Source organism: Phaenicophaeus curvirostris, chromosome Z, assembly GCF_032191515.1.
Source record: "Phaenicophaeus curvirostris isolate KB17595 chromosome Z, BPBGC_Pcur_1.0, whole genome shotgun sequence".
Taxonomy (NCBI): domain Eukaryota; kingdom Metazoa; phylum Chordata; class Aves; order Cuculiformes; family Cuculidae; genus Phaenicophaeus; species Phaenicophaeus curvirostris.
Window position 1 is genome coordinate 55,490,720 of NC_091431.1, and position 14,355 is coordinate 55,505,074.

Sequence of the window (14,355 nt, forward strand, 5' to 3'; positions counted from 1 at the left end):
ATTCTTTCATATCAATCTGGAACAAAAATGATGCAAAAGGCTATGCCTATGTTTTCAAATAATAAGGAAATACTAAAATTAATATTAAAAGTAGTGTGAGGCTGCTTCTTACCTTTTGTACTTGGCCTTCAAGGGTGATATAACCTTTTAGATGTGTCATAGAATCATAGAATAATGAGGTGGGAAGAGACCCACCGGATCATCAAGTCCAACCATTCCTACCAAACACTAAACCATGCCCCTTAGCACCTCATCCACCTGTGCCTTAAACACCTCCAGGGAAGGTGAATCAACCACCTGCCTGTTCCAGTGCCCAATGACCCTTCCTGTGAAAAATTTTCTCCTGATGATAAGCCTAAACCTACCCTGGCGGAGCTTGAGGCCATTCCCTATTGTCCTGTCTCTGTCACTTGGGAGAAGAGGCCAGCACCCTCCTCTCCATAACCTCCTTTCAGGTAGTTGTAGAGAGCAATGAGGTCTCCCCTCAGCCTCCTCTTCTCCAGGCTAAACAACCCCAGCTCTCTCAGTCACTCCTCATAAGGCCTGTTCTCCAGCCTCTTCACCAGCTTTGTTGTTCTTCTCTGGACTCGCTTCAGAGCTACAACATCCTTCTTGTGGTGAGGGGCCCAGAACTGAACAGAGTATTCAAGGAGCGGTCTCACCAGTGCCGAGTACAGAGGGAGGATAACCTCCCTGGACCTGCTGGTCACGCCGTTTCTGATACAAGCCAAGATGCCATTGGCCTTCTTGGCCACCTGGGCACACTGCTGGCTCATGTTCAGTTGGCTGTCAACCAACACCCCCAGGTCCTTCTCCTCCAGGCAGCTTTCTAGACAGACTTCTCCCAGTCTGTAGCACTGCATAGGGTTGTTGTGCCCCAAGTGCAGGACCTGGCATTTGGCCTTGTTAAACCTCATGCCATTGGACTCAGCCCAGGGGTCCAGCCTGTTCAGATCCCTTTGCAGAGCCTCCCGACCCTCCAGCAGATCGACACTTCCACCCAGCTTAGTGTCGTCTGCAAACTTGCTAAGGGTGCACTCAATGCCTTCATCCAGGTCATTGATAAAGACATTGAACAGGGCTGGACCCAGCACTGAGCCCTGGGGAACCCCACTTGTCACTGGTCTCCAGCTGGATTTCACACCATTTCCCACCACTCTCTGGGCCCGGCCATCCAACCAGTTGTCCACCCAGGAGAGTGTGCGCCTGTCCAGGCCAGAGGCTTTCAGTTTCCGAAGCAGAATGCTGTGAGAAACTGTGTCAAAGGCTTTACTGAAGTCCAGGAAGACCACATCTACTGCCTTTCCCTCATCCAGCAGCCGAGTCACTTTGTCATAGAAGGCGATCAGGTTAGTTTGGCAAGACCTGCCTTTTGTGAACCCATGTTGACTGGGCCTGATCACCCGATTCTCTTGCATGTGCTTCATGATAGCACTCAAGATCACCTGCTTCATGACTTCCCCTGGCACTGAGGTCAGACTGGCAGGCCTGTAGTTCCCTGGGTCCTCCCTGCGACTCTTCTTGTAGATGGGCACAACGTCAGTCAGCCTCCAGTCCAGTGGAACTTGCCCAGTCTTCCAGGACTGTTTGAAGATGATGGAAAGGGGTTTGGCCAGCACATCCGCCAGCTCCTTCAATACCCTTGGATGAATCCCATCTGGCCCCATAGACTTGTGGGTGTCTAGTCGGGCTAGCAAGGCTCTGACTACCTCCTCTTGGATCATGGGAGCCTCATTTTGCTCCTCTAGCTCCTGAGTTTGTACACAGACGGAACAACTTTCTTTACAATTAAAGACTGAGGCAAAGAAGGCATTAAGTACCTCAGCCTTTTCCTCATCCCCTGTCACTGTTGTTCCTTTTGCGTCCAAGAGGGACTGTATGGTCTCCTTAGTCCTCCTTTTATTATTTATATATTTATAGAAGGTTTTTTTGTTATCTTTCACAGACTTTGCCAATCTGATTTCTAGTTGAGCCTTAGCCCTTCTCATTTTTTCTCTACACAATCTCACTTCCCTCCTGTAGTCCACCCAAGAGGCCTGTCCCCTCTTCCAGAGCCCATAAACATTTCTCCTCCTTTTGATATCCCTCAAGATCTCTCTGTTCAACCAAGCTGGTTTTCTCCCCTGCCGGCTTTTTTCCCGGAACATGGGGATGGCTTTCTCCTGAGCTGCTAGGATTTCCTTTTTGAAGAGCTCCCAGCCCTCCTGGGCTCCCTTGCCCTTAAGTACTGTCTCCCATGAGACTTCACCAACCAGCCTTCTGTAGAGTTCAAAGTCTGCCCTCTGGAAATTAAGTACTACTGTCCTGCTAACCACCCTCTTCACTGTACCTAGAACAGGTGTCATAGCATACTGTGCATGCTCGTGTGCAGTCAAACATGGACTATGACTAGAAAATGCTTTCATAATAATACATGAAGTACAGTAATGAGTAAGACTATTTGGAAAGCCAGTCTTGCATAAACTTGGAAACCCACCCTAAGTAATCTCTGATACCAGTTCCTAAGTTGCAGAGGAGAGGTAGAAGCTAGTCTTTATGCTATTGGAAACAACCTCACTGCCTACCAATAAACCTTCTACTGTCATCTTTAATTTTTTCTTCATTGTTACTTATTAAAAAATTTTAGCCTTCTTGCATCTATATTGAACAATAATTAGAGTTTTCTCGTTAGTTTCCTGGCGGAGAAGTTGAAATACATTATATGTTTATATGGATCAATTGTATTTTTGTGAAGTATTATTTCCTTGGCTGTGGTAAGTACAAATCAAGCCAGTCTATTTGCTCACAGTTTCCAAGTGTGTGAAAAATACCACCACAAAATGCCTTCTAAAACCTTGAAGGGACTGTAGGAAGAGAACTTCATCTGAGATCATAATCTTAGAGACTGAATTTTTAACTGTTGCCCGATCTTAGGAGACACTTATGAAAGCTTATTTTAGTAATACAAGATATATGACTATGGCACCTGCTTACAGCTCTTCCTTGTTTCATAACTAACTACAAATATGCAAGATGAATGTAGTATGGACACAGAAGTAAATTTGCCTTTTCCTTTCATGGAAGTTAGAAAAAGAAAGCTTGAAAGCTAGTTCAGAGAAGACTGGGCTTGATGAAGTGTCTTGGAAAAAACATAGGTTCTGTATCCCTAAGCTATAGTCTATAGAACTTTCAGTCTTGATATTAACTTTCTCAGGAATTTAACCTTTATCTCTGCATTATTGCCCTGCAGTGTCTTGATGTTGGTAAGACTGAACAACAGGGGCTCTATTCCCTTGAACTCTGAGGACCATAAGCCACAGTCTTTTGCTTAAACAATTAGAACTTTGTATAGAGGTAGGTGTTGTTTCAGTTGCTTTTTCAGTCTAGTTAGACCAATTTTCATCATCTAAGAAGAATATCTGAAATACCTACCTGATGCATTTATGTAAGTTGGAGCTATTTCTTGCTAAATTCAGACAATGATGTTTAACTTCTTAGTACTGAAACTTCTAGTGTAATGCCATTAGCTATCATGGTATCATTAGGCTTTTTGGGCAAGGATGTTGAGTAGTAACTTCTATTGTGTGGGTAGTTCTGTTAGATTTTATAGTGGTTTCTGATTGTTTGTTTGGTTCTATTTTGTTGTTGTTGTGGTTTCTTTTGCTTTGCTAGGTTCTTTGTCCCCAGCAGAACCATGTCTTCCCTCACTGCCCACTCTTCCTTAAGCATAAACTCTCTCCTGACCTAGTGTTTCCTGGTGACACAACTGTGACAGCTAAACACCAATGTTTCCTGGAAGAGGGAAGAACAGTATTTATCTTCTTTTCTTGGGAAGGGAGCCATGTCTTTGCTTAGTGTTGCTCTTTCTTGCCGATTGTTGTATTGCTTGCTTTTCTCACGAAAACACAGCTTGCTCCAGCTCCAAAAATAACAGTTAGTCATCTGGAAAACCTTTCAGTTCACCTGTGTCCATTTTTGCTCTAGTCCTCTGATGTTCTTTGAGTAATAGGTTCTGTTATGGCTAATGCAAAAAATTATTTAATTGCTCATACTTTGTGTAAAGTCTGTTTCAACTCACTTAATTTACCAGGATTGGTATCACCTGTTCACACACATGACTACAGAGTATGATAGATAACTGATGTTATTTTCTGAAACTGTGTTCAGATGTTACTTCATATTGAAGCAAACTTAAGCAAAAATCACGTGGTCTTATCTTCTCATTCTATTAAGTGGAAATAAGAACTGAAGTGAAGAAGGTAGTATGTTAACATATGCTTTTAAAGTTACTGCAATGATATGTCAGAGCTTTTTTCCCACCTTCTAAAAAGATGTTTTACCTTGCAAAAGCATCTCTTTCACAGAGACTGCAAACTTAGATGACTTGCTGTATTTCTTCATAACTTTTTAGATTTACTGCTGCCTCAGAGCTTATGATTCTATATAGGTATATCTCTAGCTAAGCTCGCATTCTTAGAATTTAATTCATACGCTCTTAGGTACCATTTTGTAGGTGTGTGTATATATATATATGCACCTGAAGTAATCTTATTAATTTGCCACTGTAATGCATTAACATTACTATTTTTAGCAGTTTATTAGGCTTGAGGCAGAAGTTTTCAGGAAAACAAAGACTGTAAAAGGAGATTAGAATTATACAGATTTTTCTTCTACTCTATGGTATTTGTTTATCAACATATTTTCCTGTGTTAGATGTCAATTCTGTTGTGTTCATTTTTTTCCCCAGAAACTCGCTTTATATAATGGTTATATAGCCAGGATACTATTTATTTCCTTTTCCTATATAAATCACATCCGAGAAGCATTGCGTTCTACTCTCTGTAAAAGGGGTTGAGAAATTCACTAAGTGTAAACGTATAAAATTAGGTGAAATAAGTCCCTCTCCATGAGTTTGTCTTTGGATGACTATAATTAATTTTACAAAGGTAATTAAAAAACAGAGGAGATGCTAAAGTCTGTGTTTGAAAAGAAGGAAGCTGATAAGTATTTGTGAAGTCCTTTCTCAAAGTAATTGAAAGAGACAGGATATTTAAACAGTTTTGGTTAGAGACAGTAAATTTCAATTTAATAGCTTTTTTTGAATTTAAGTATCTAAAGCTGTCTGAAAAAATCTCTTACTTGTCCTGGCAAAAGCACAAGAATAACCAGGATAATGTCAAATACACAGTTATTCATGAGACAATTGAGAATAATCCAAATAGCAAATGAGTCTGATGTCAGATCCTGGCAAAACAATGGAAAAACTGATACAGAATTTTAGTGGGAAAACTTAAAGCAGGGTAATAGAGCTAGAAATAGAGCTCTGGAGTGCGTGGGAGATAACTTCCTTGCACAGTTGGTGAATGAACCAACCAGGGAAGGTGCCCTCCTGGACCTCCTGTTGGTGAACAGAGAAGGCCTTGTAGGGGATGTGGCGGTAGGTGGACGCCTAGGACTAAGCGACCATGAGATTATAAAATTTTCTGTTCTAGGTGAAGTGAAGAGGGTGGTTAGCAAGACGGTAACATTAAATTTCCAGAGGGCAGACTTTGATCTCTTCAGAAGGCTGGTTGGTGAAGTCTCCTGGGAGACAGTACTCAAGGGCAAGGGAGCCCAGGAGGGCTGGGAGCTCTTCAAAGGGGTGGTCCTAGCAGCTCAGGAGAAAGCCATCCCCGTGGTACGGAAAAAAAGCCGGCAGGGGAGAAAGCCAGCTTGGTTGAATAGAGAGATCTTGAGGGATATCAAGAAGAAAAGAAATGTTTATGGCCTCTGGAAGAAGGGACAGGCCTCTTGGGTGGACTACAGGAGGGAAGTGAGATTGTGTAGGGAAAAAATCAAAAGGGCTAAGGCTCAGCTAGAAATTGGATTGGCCAAGTCTGTGAAAGATAACAAAAAATCTTTCTACAAATATATAAATAATAAAAGGCGGACTAGGGAGACCATACAGTCCCTATTGGACACAGAAGGGACAACAGTAATAGGGGATGAGAAAAAGGCTGAGGTAATTAATGCCTTCTTTGCCTCAGTCTTTAGTTGTAAGGAGGGTCGTTCTGTCTGTGTACAAACCCAGGAGCTAGAGGAGCATAATGAGGCTCCCATGATCCAAGAGGAGGTGGTCAGAGACTTGCTAGCCCGACTGGACAGCCACAAATCTATGGGGCCGGACGGGATTCACCCTAGGGTACTGAAGGAGCTGGCGGATGTGCTGGCCAAACCCCTTTCCATCATCTTCCAACAGTCCTGGAAGACTGGGGAAGTCCCACTGGACTGGAGGCTGGCTGATGTTGTGCCCATCTACAAAAAGGGCCGCAGGGAGGACCCAGGAAACTACAGGCCTGTCAGTCTGACCTCAGTGCCAGGGAAAGTCATGGAGCAGGTGATCTTGAGTGCTATCATGAAGCACATGCAAGAGAACCGGGTGATCAGGCCCAGTCAACATGGGTTCACAAAAGGCAGGTCTTGCCAAAGTAACCTGATCGCCTTCTATGACAAAGTGACCCGGCTACTGGATGAGGGAAAGGCTGTGGATGTGGTCTTCCTGGACTTCAGCAAAGCCTTTGACACAGTTTCTCACAGCGTTCTGCTTGAGAAACTGTCAGCCTCTGGCCTGGGCAGGCGCACACTCTCCTGGGTGGAAAACTGGTTGGATGGCCGGGCCCAGAGAGTGGTGGTAAATGGTGCAAAATCCAGCTGGAGGCCAGTGACAAGTGGGGTTCCCCAGGGCTCAGTGCTGGGGGTGTTGGTTGACAGCCGACTGAATATGAGCCAGCAGTGTGCCCAGGTGGCCAAGAAGGCCAATGGCATCTTGGCTTGTATCAGAAACGGCGTGACCAGCAGGTCCAGGGAGGTTATCCTCCCTCTGTACTCAGCACTGGTGAGACCGCTCCTCGAATCCTGTGTTCAGTTCTGGGCCCCTCACCACAAGAAGGATGTTGAGGCTCTGGAGAGAGTCCAGAGAAGAGCAACAAAGCTGGTGAAAGGGCTGGAGAACAGGCCTTATGAGGAGCGGCTGAGAGAGCTGGGGTTGTTTAGCCTGGAGAAGAGGAGGCTGAGGGGAGACCTTATTGCTCTCTACAACTACCTGAAAGGACGTTGTAGAGAGGAGGGTGCTGGCCTCTTCCCCCAAGTGACAGGGGACAGGACAAGAGGGAATGGCCTCAAGCTCCGCCAGGGGAGGTTTAGGCTAGACGTTAGGAAAAAATTTTTTCACAGAAAGGGTCATTGGGCACTGGAACAGGCTGCCCAGGGAGGTGGTTGAGTCACCTTCCCTGGAGGTGTTTAAGGCACGGGTGGATGAGGTGCTGAGGGATATGGTTTAGTGTTTGGTAGGAACGGTTGGACTCGGTGATCCGGTGGGTCTCTTCCAACCTGGTTATTCTGTGATTCTGTGATTCTGTGAAATGAGTCAATGTATTCTTTTAAATCTTTATAGAGGTTATGCTGTCTTACATGGTGAACTTGCTTCTGGTACTGATGGAGACTACAAGTTTATTTTATAATGTTTGTCAGGTTTTGATTGCTGGAAATTTTTCAGTGAAGATGAGATATTTATATAGCAGATTTACGTAAACTAACAACAGGCTTAGCTCTTTTTTTGTTTTTATTATTTCCTTGGAGGTACTGATGGAGCCATGTGAATAGCTGAAAATTGTGGGTACCATAGGCTTTTCATGGCATTTCATTTAGTAGTATCTGATATAATTATTCCTGAATAATGTCAGTGTTTAAGTGATTAAAAACTGTCTAAATGTTGATTGATGGAGATACTCTGTGGCTGTGGGGTTTTTTTAGGAAATGGGTACTAGATTTTCTTGTCAGCCAGTGCTTTCCCTGGGAATGTGAAAATAAATACAAAAATTAGTGTTAGCATCATTAACTACTCTCTTTAGTGTTTTCACACTGCTCAGTAATAGTAGAGACATTTATATGGAACAGTGCAGGTTGAAAATTAATTCCAACATGGTCACTGCAAATGTTATATATCTGCAAATAGGATATGTAGGTCAAGTAAAAAAAGCAAAAAAAGGGAGGAAACACTGCCTTCTGGAAAACTACAACTCTGTCATTGGTTTCTCCCACAGTGCACAAGGCTTCCCAACATTATGCTGAGGCACAGGGCTAATGTAGTTCTTGAAGGTCTAAATTGGAGATTGTTACATAAAATCAGCTGACTCATCTTTTGTGACCTCTGCACTCAGTACTGACTGAATCATTGCAGGTTTTGCAGCTTTTCTAAAGCTAGGTGATGCAAGGTGAGTTTTCGGAATTATTTGCTTAAACAGAGTTTGCATTACTTCAGTCTTTCCCATTTATTAGAAACAAGAACAGGAGGTCACTTGATTATCTTATGGAGTACATTCACATAAAGAAGCACTTACATTGACAAGCAGAAAAGATGAGAATGTGATGAATTTTAACTTTTCTTAATGTCTTCAGAGGAAGATCTCTAGTGGATATTTACTGAAATATACTGAAACCCAAGCTCAAGGCAGGGTGAGCAGAGTGGAAGTATAATGACTTGTGTTGAAGACTGGACAAAATCTCAGGGCTCCTCAGTCTTTGCATGCTATGGATTTTCACATGTGAGTTACATGTATGTTCAAAATCATTAGCTTCACTCAGTGACTTGGTATTCAGGAGGTGATGTAAAACAGTTGATATGTCATTATTCTCTTGTTTTTAGAGACAACTAAAGAAAATGGCATTAGTTACTTTTGGTTTTCAGCCAAACCTTAGAGAACATAGGCAAAGAGGGGTTATTTTTTGAGTTGCCAGGGTACAGCTGCTTCTGAGAATTATAAAAATCAGCTCTGCCTTTCCCAGTGCTCTGATCAGGGAGGAGAGGTGTGTCTCTGGCGTGCTGCAGTTGCTTTGCCTGAGCCTGAGAGAGAGAATAAGATATATGTGATCCAGGTGGCTGTTATGAATTATAGTAATGCAGTCATTGCTGATTTATGATCTAAGTACATATTTTAAAATGGGTATCTCAGTCTCAGGGGTTTTTTTTATTTATGTGGTGCTGATATGTTCATATTCACATTTAGGAAAGACATCTCTTGAACATCCAAAGCAGTTTGAAGTATTTCTTGTCACTAAAGGCTGCCTATAGCTACTTTTTGCTTGAATTTTTTACACTTTCTCTATAAGGGTTTTAAACCCCCACAAGATTCTCTGAAACTTTAGCAATGACCGAGAGGAGCTTCTGGCAATGATTCCCGAGCTTGCATGCTGAGGAGAGGATGGACTGACCTTGACATTTCTAGACAGACTCCGAAGGTGATAAAAGGCACGATTTACATGTTTGCAAATCTTAATTTTGTTTCCTTGTGTTTAATCTGAGTGCTTATTCATCGGACGATCTGGCCTTGTGCATGAGCAAGGTTTACTACGTGATTTCAAAGCTTAATCACAGTGCTAGGTTTTAAATTAAATCTAGTAAAAAGCAGTAGTTCTCAGTCCTGTAGCTAATTTAGTATTCAAATTCTGGTGAAAGATTGAGTATTGGGATCGTTCATTTATTGTTTCTTATAATGACTTGCAGTATATTTACTTCCCTGTTGCAAGAGACTGTGAAGAATTATGTGTCCTTTTGATGAAATCGATGCAAAATATTTTGGGATCCTATGAAAAATTCCTTCTCTTTCTCCTTGATAATTATTTAGTATTTTTTGTAACACTCTAGTTGCTTGATAATTTATGTCCCAGCAGAGGTCAGCCTTGTGACATTTTTGAAAACGTATGCTCAAAGGAAAAGAGTAGAGGAAAATGTTCTCATTATAAAAGCCTTTGGGATTTTATTTTATAAAACACATTCCTGCAAATTTGAGTTAGTGTGATATCACTGTGTTGTAGCTAGATATGCAGCTTAAATATCTCACTGTAACTTCACTTTATGTAATAGGAACATTTATTGTTTTGTAAAATTGTTACTACTTGTCTCAAATTTTAGCCTACCTGCTTCTGATTTAATTAGATAAGAGTACTGTATTTCCAGAGTTGGATTTGTAGTTCAGTGAAACCACATCAAGAGGGAACGCATGGAATTATCATGTGAGTGCTGCGTGCTTCAGATACACAATGACTTCATGAAGTATTGTGTCTGAATAGCAGTAGTGACTGGGGTGGGGCAAGAAAAAGCAAGGAGGGAGGTGGGAAGAACAGGCAAATATCCTGTCACTTCTTTCTAAGAGTCTATGAGAGTAAATATGTTCTTAAGTTTGCATAAAAGAGCAGTTTTCCCCTTTGTGATACCTAAAAAAATGAAAGCTGGGGAGAAGAGGCGAATCAATATTTGTTCCCTATACCAGCTCAGAAACACAAATTATTTGTTCTCAATGTGAAATGCTATTCTTGAGTTGTACCACAATGCTGGAATGTTCAAGGGTGGTTTCTGTAATGCTAGTAAGGGTCTAATTGTATATCAAGTTGATGATTTTGATGATGCAGACTATAATCCTCATCAATAATATTGGCAGTCCTGCCTTAAACTGGCTGACTACCTGGATTATAAATTCAGTTTCAATTGGCAGGCTCAACAGTGGCTGGTGTAATTGCTCCACTCTTCTTGAACACAATCTTCTGCGTACCTTGAACTAGCTCCAAAGCAGTTTTATCCAGTTAGGCAGTAGAACTGAATATGCAACAACATGGTCAAGGATGCAACTGAGTCTTCTGCAATAGAACATGTTTAAATAACTTGAGCATGACACTGGCAACTGCAAAAACCTGTTGCCTTTTTTGTTCAGTCAGTTTGTTTTCTGAACTTTGCAGGGATATTTTACTCCTTTACTGTTACTGCATTGTTTGTATACTCTAAAATTGGTTTTCAGACATTAAAAACATGCTGTGATGCGAATAATATTCTGAGGTTTTGGAGCAGCTAATAAAAACATACTCTGTCTCTTGCAGCAACAAATTAGCCTCAGGAATAGAGAGGCTCTTTAATGCTTGCTTTTCTTTAAAACCCTCTTCTGTTTTTCTCTTTTGTTTTTTTTTTCTCTTTTTGTTTGCCTTTCAAGGAGGTGAGATCAGCTTGGAGCAACAGCGGCCACTATGTTTATCTTTTGCAAAAGAAGGTTACAAACACCCCAAAAACCTGCTGGACAGAGTATTATCATACAAAAATATTCTCCAATTAGAGAGAGAATAAGAATTTTGTTAAGATGGAAGCCTATCCTGAGGTGGAAGCCTTTATTAGCGCACTGTGACCAGAATGCTCTAACATGTTCTTTTTGAATATGTTGTTGAGGATGCTTAATGCTTATTATTTGCTGGAGAATAAAAAAAACGAAGTATTAAGACAAAGAACACTATTTAACATTAATCAGCAACAGCATATGTTGTTCCTGTCCACTCAGTCTACTGAAATGAAAATAATTTGAATGCTTTGGGCATCCTGTGGACTTGGGATATGCTTATGTAATTAGGCTCTAACCTAATAGCTATGGAAAAGAAAAAATCTTGGGAATTAATGTTGCATAAGTAACTATCATTTTATGTACTTCCTAGGTCTCAGTACTTGACTCTGCTGTCTTAACAGTCTCTCTTTCAAAAGTATGTTTTGTCCTTAGCACAGTGGCTTTTGCCCAGCAATTTAGTTGTTATATAGAAACTCCAGATTAGTGAGCAGCTCTGAAATTTAATAAGCCTTCCTTTAACAAAGAGAAACAAAAATAGGTGCAGACACAGGTGCTCTGAATTGAATCAGCTCAGGTCCAGATCTGCTAAAACTAATAAACACAACCAAACATAAACTATCTAAGCCCAAAGTCACCAGGACATTTTCACTGTGCTTCCCACCACACTTCCTTTTGAGGACACAGAGCAGAAATGTCCAGTCTGGATTTAATAGAGAAGCGTGCTTTTCAACCTTTTGCATTGGCTATGTAAGCCTCAGTTAGTAACCTTTTCATACTTTAGACATCTTTATCCAAAACGGTGCATAAACTCCCTTTATCCATTAACTTAATGCAAATGAGTAATCCAAGTATATGGAAATACACAGCAGTGCTTAGGTTCTTCTGGGATGCTATCTACAAAGCTTGTCCTAATCCTTCAAGAAAATCTAAATGCTTTTACCCAGCATGTGTTACTCTTGAATTTCTACATGTCTGGATTAAACAGAAAAAATATCAGTCCCTTTCTGTCCTTTCAGACTGAGCATGGTGGATTATGATACAGATAAACAACATGGCTATAAGAAAACAACCAAATCTGGTAAAATTTACTTTCTTTTTTTCCCGGTCTGGAATGAGGAGAAGTGTGGTTGCTTGACCCTGGCCGGATGCCAGGTGCCCACCAAATCTTCTCTATCAATGCTCTGCCTTCTCAACTGGACAGGAGAGAGAAAGTATAACTAGAGGCTTGTGAGTTAAGTACAGCGAGGGATCACTCACCAGGTACTATTACAGACAAAAAGGACTTGCCTGGGAGAAACAAATGTAATTTATCACCAATCATACTGGAGCAGAGTAATGAGAAAAATTAAAAATAAGTCTTAAAACACCCTCCTCCCATTCATTCTTCCTGGGCTTAAATTTACTCCTGAATTCTCTTCCTCCTTCCCTTCAGAGGCACAGGGGACAGGGAATACAATTGCAGTAAGTTCATTACGTGTTGTCTTTCCTCTCTCCATGGGTCCACAGGTCCTCCCAGGAGCCTGTTCAACTGAGGGCTTCCCACAGGGTCTCAGCCTCCTTCAGTTGCACCCACCACTGTGTGGTCCTCCCTGGGCTGCAGGTGGATATCTACTCCACTGTTAACCTCCATGGGCTCCTTTTATAACCTCCATTTATAGACTGCAGCAATCAACCTTTTGGCATAATCACTCAATTAAAAGCATTTAAATGTTTTCTTATAAAGTCTGTAGACAATTTTCATAGAATTATTTTTATTTATAAATAAAAATTATTATCTCTTTATTTAGACCAACTACAATATTAGCTACTTAATGTTATAAGAAATAAGCAGCTTTTTTTTTAGACTGCCCACAATATTAGTCGCTTAGATGTTCTTGATCTCCTAAACTCCAATGCATGCTCATGCTGGCTTAGTAGGTAAGACAAGTTTGAGCTGTTAAGTCTTTTTAAGGGAAAAGATAGTACGTTCAAAAAAGTGGGACCTTCCTGATTTGACTGTTAGCCTGGGAGGGTGACTGACTCCTTTGTGCTGATGTTTGCTCGCATTAAGGTGGGATGCAGGAAGTTCAGTAACTGGAAAACTATGGTTCAGCTATTGACAAAGGTCACTTTGTGAGGTTTTTTTTTCTTTAATAGTTCCTGAACTCCATCATATGTATTATGAAAACAAGAATTATGCAAGAATGTCTCTAGTGCCAAATCCCTACTTATTAAAAGTGCTTGATACTCCAGCAAACACATTTTAAAGGTCAGTTGGCTAGAGTACAGACTGTCTAACATATTTGCTGTCAAGCAACTTGAACAATAATTTTTTTTAAAAGAGGAAGAGAATTAGTGCTATTCCATTGCAACACCCAAAAAGGTTACAGTATTCATCTCTCATCTTTCATAAATACCCAGAAACATATTAACACTGCTGATCTTCTAAACTTTTCTTTTTATTTTTTAAGAGAACAGGTAATGCCAATGAATAATATCTAGTATTCTGTACCAGAAATAAAAGATATTTTCAAAGGACTCGCAACACTACTCATCACATTGTAGTATATAGAATCATAGAATCATAGAATAATGAGGTTGGAAGAGACCCACTGGATCATCGAGTCTAACCATTCCTATCAAACACTAAACCATGCCCCTTAGCACCTCATCCACCCGTGCTTTAAACACCTCCTGGGAAGGTGAATCAACCACCTCCCTGGGCAGCCTCTGCCAGTGACCAATGACCCTTTCTGTGAAAAATTTTTTCCTAAAGTCCAGCCTAAATCTCCCCTGGCAGAGCTTGAGGCCATTCCCTCTTGTTCTGTAACCTGTCATTTGGGAGAAGAGGCCAGCTCCTTCGCCTCTACAACCTCCTTTCAGGTAGTTGTAGAGAGCAATGAGGTTTCCCCTCAGCCTCCTCTTCTCCAGGCTAAACAACCCCAGCTCTCTCAGCCGTTCCTCATAAGGCCTGTTCTCTGTAAAGTCAATATCTGTAAAGTCATATCTCTGTATCAAATATCTGTATCAAATATCTGTAAAGTCAATCTCTTCTCATATGGATATAGTCTGAAGAATCATTTTCTTGAATATGAAAAACAGGAAGTCATGCAAACTTTAACTTTGTTTTCTGGATAATGTTATTGATATTCATACATCTTTAAGTACTTACCCTGAATATGTAATAGCAAATCGCAAACCAACTCTGTTGGTTTGTTGCCTTTTAATTTCACTACTTGTCCACTAGTTCTGTTTGCTT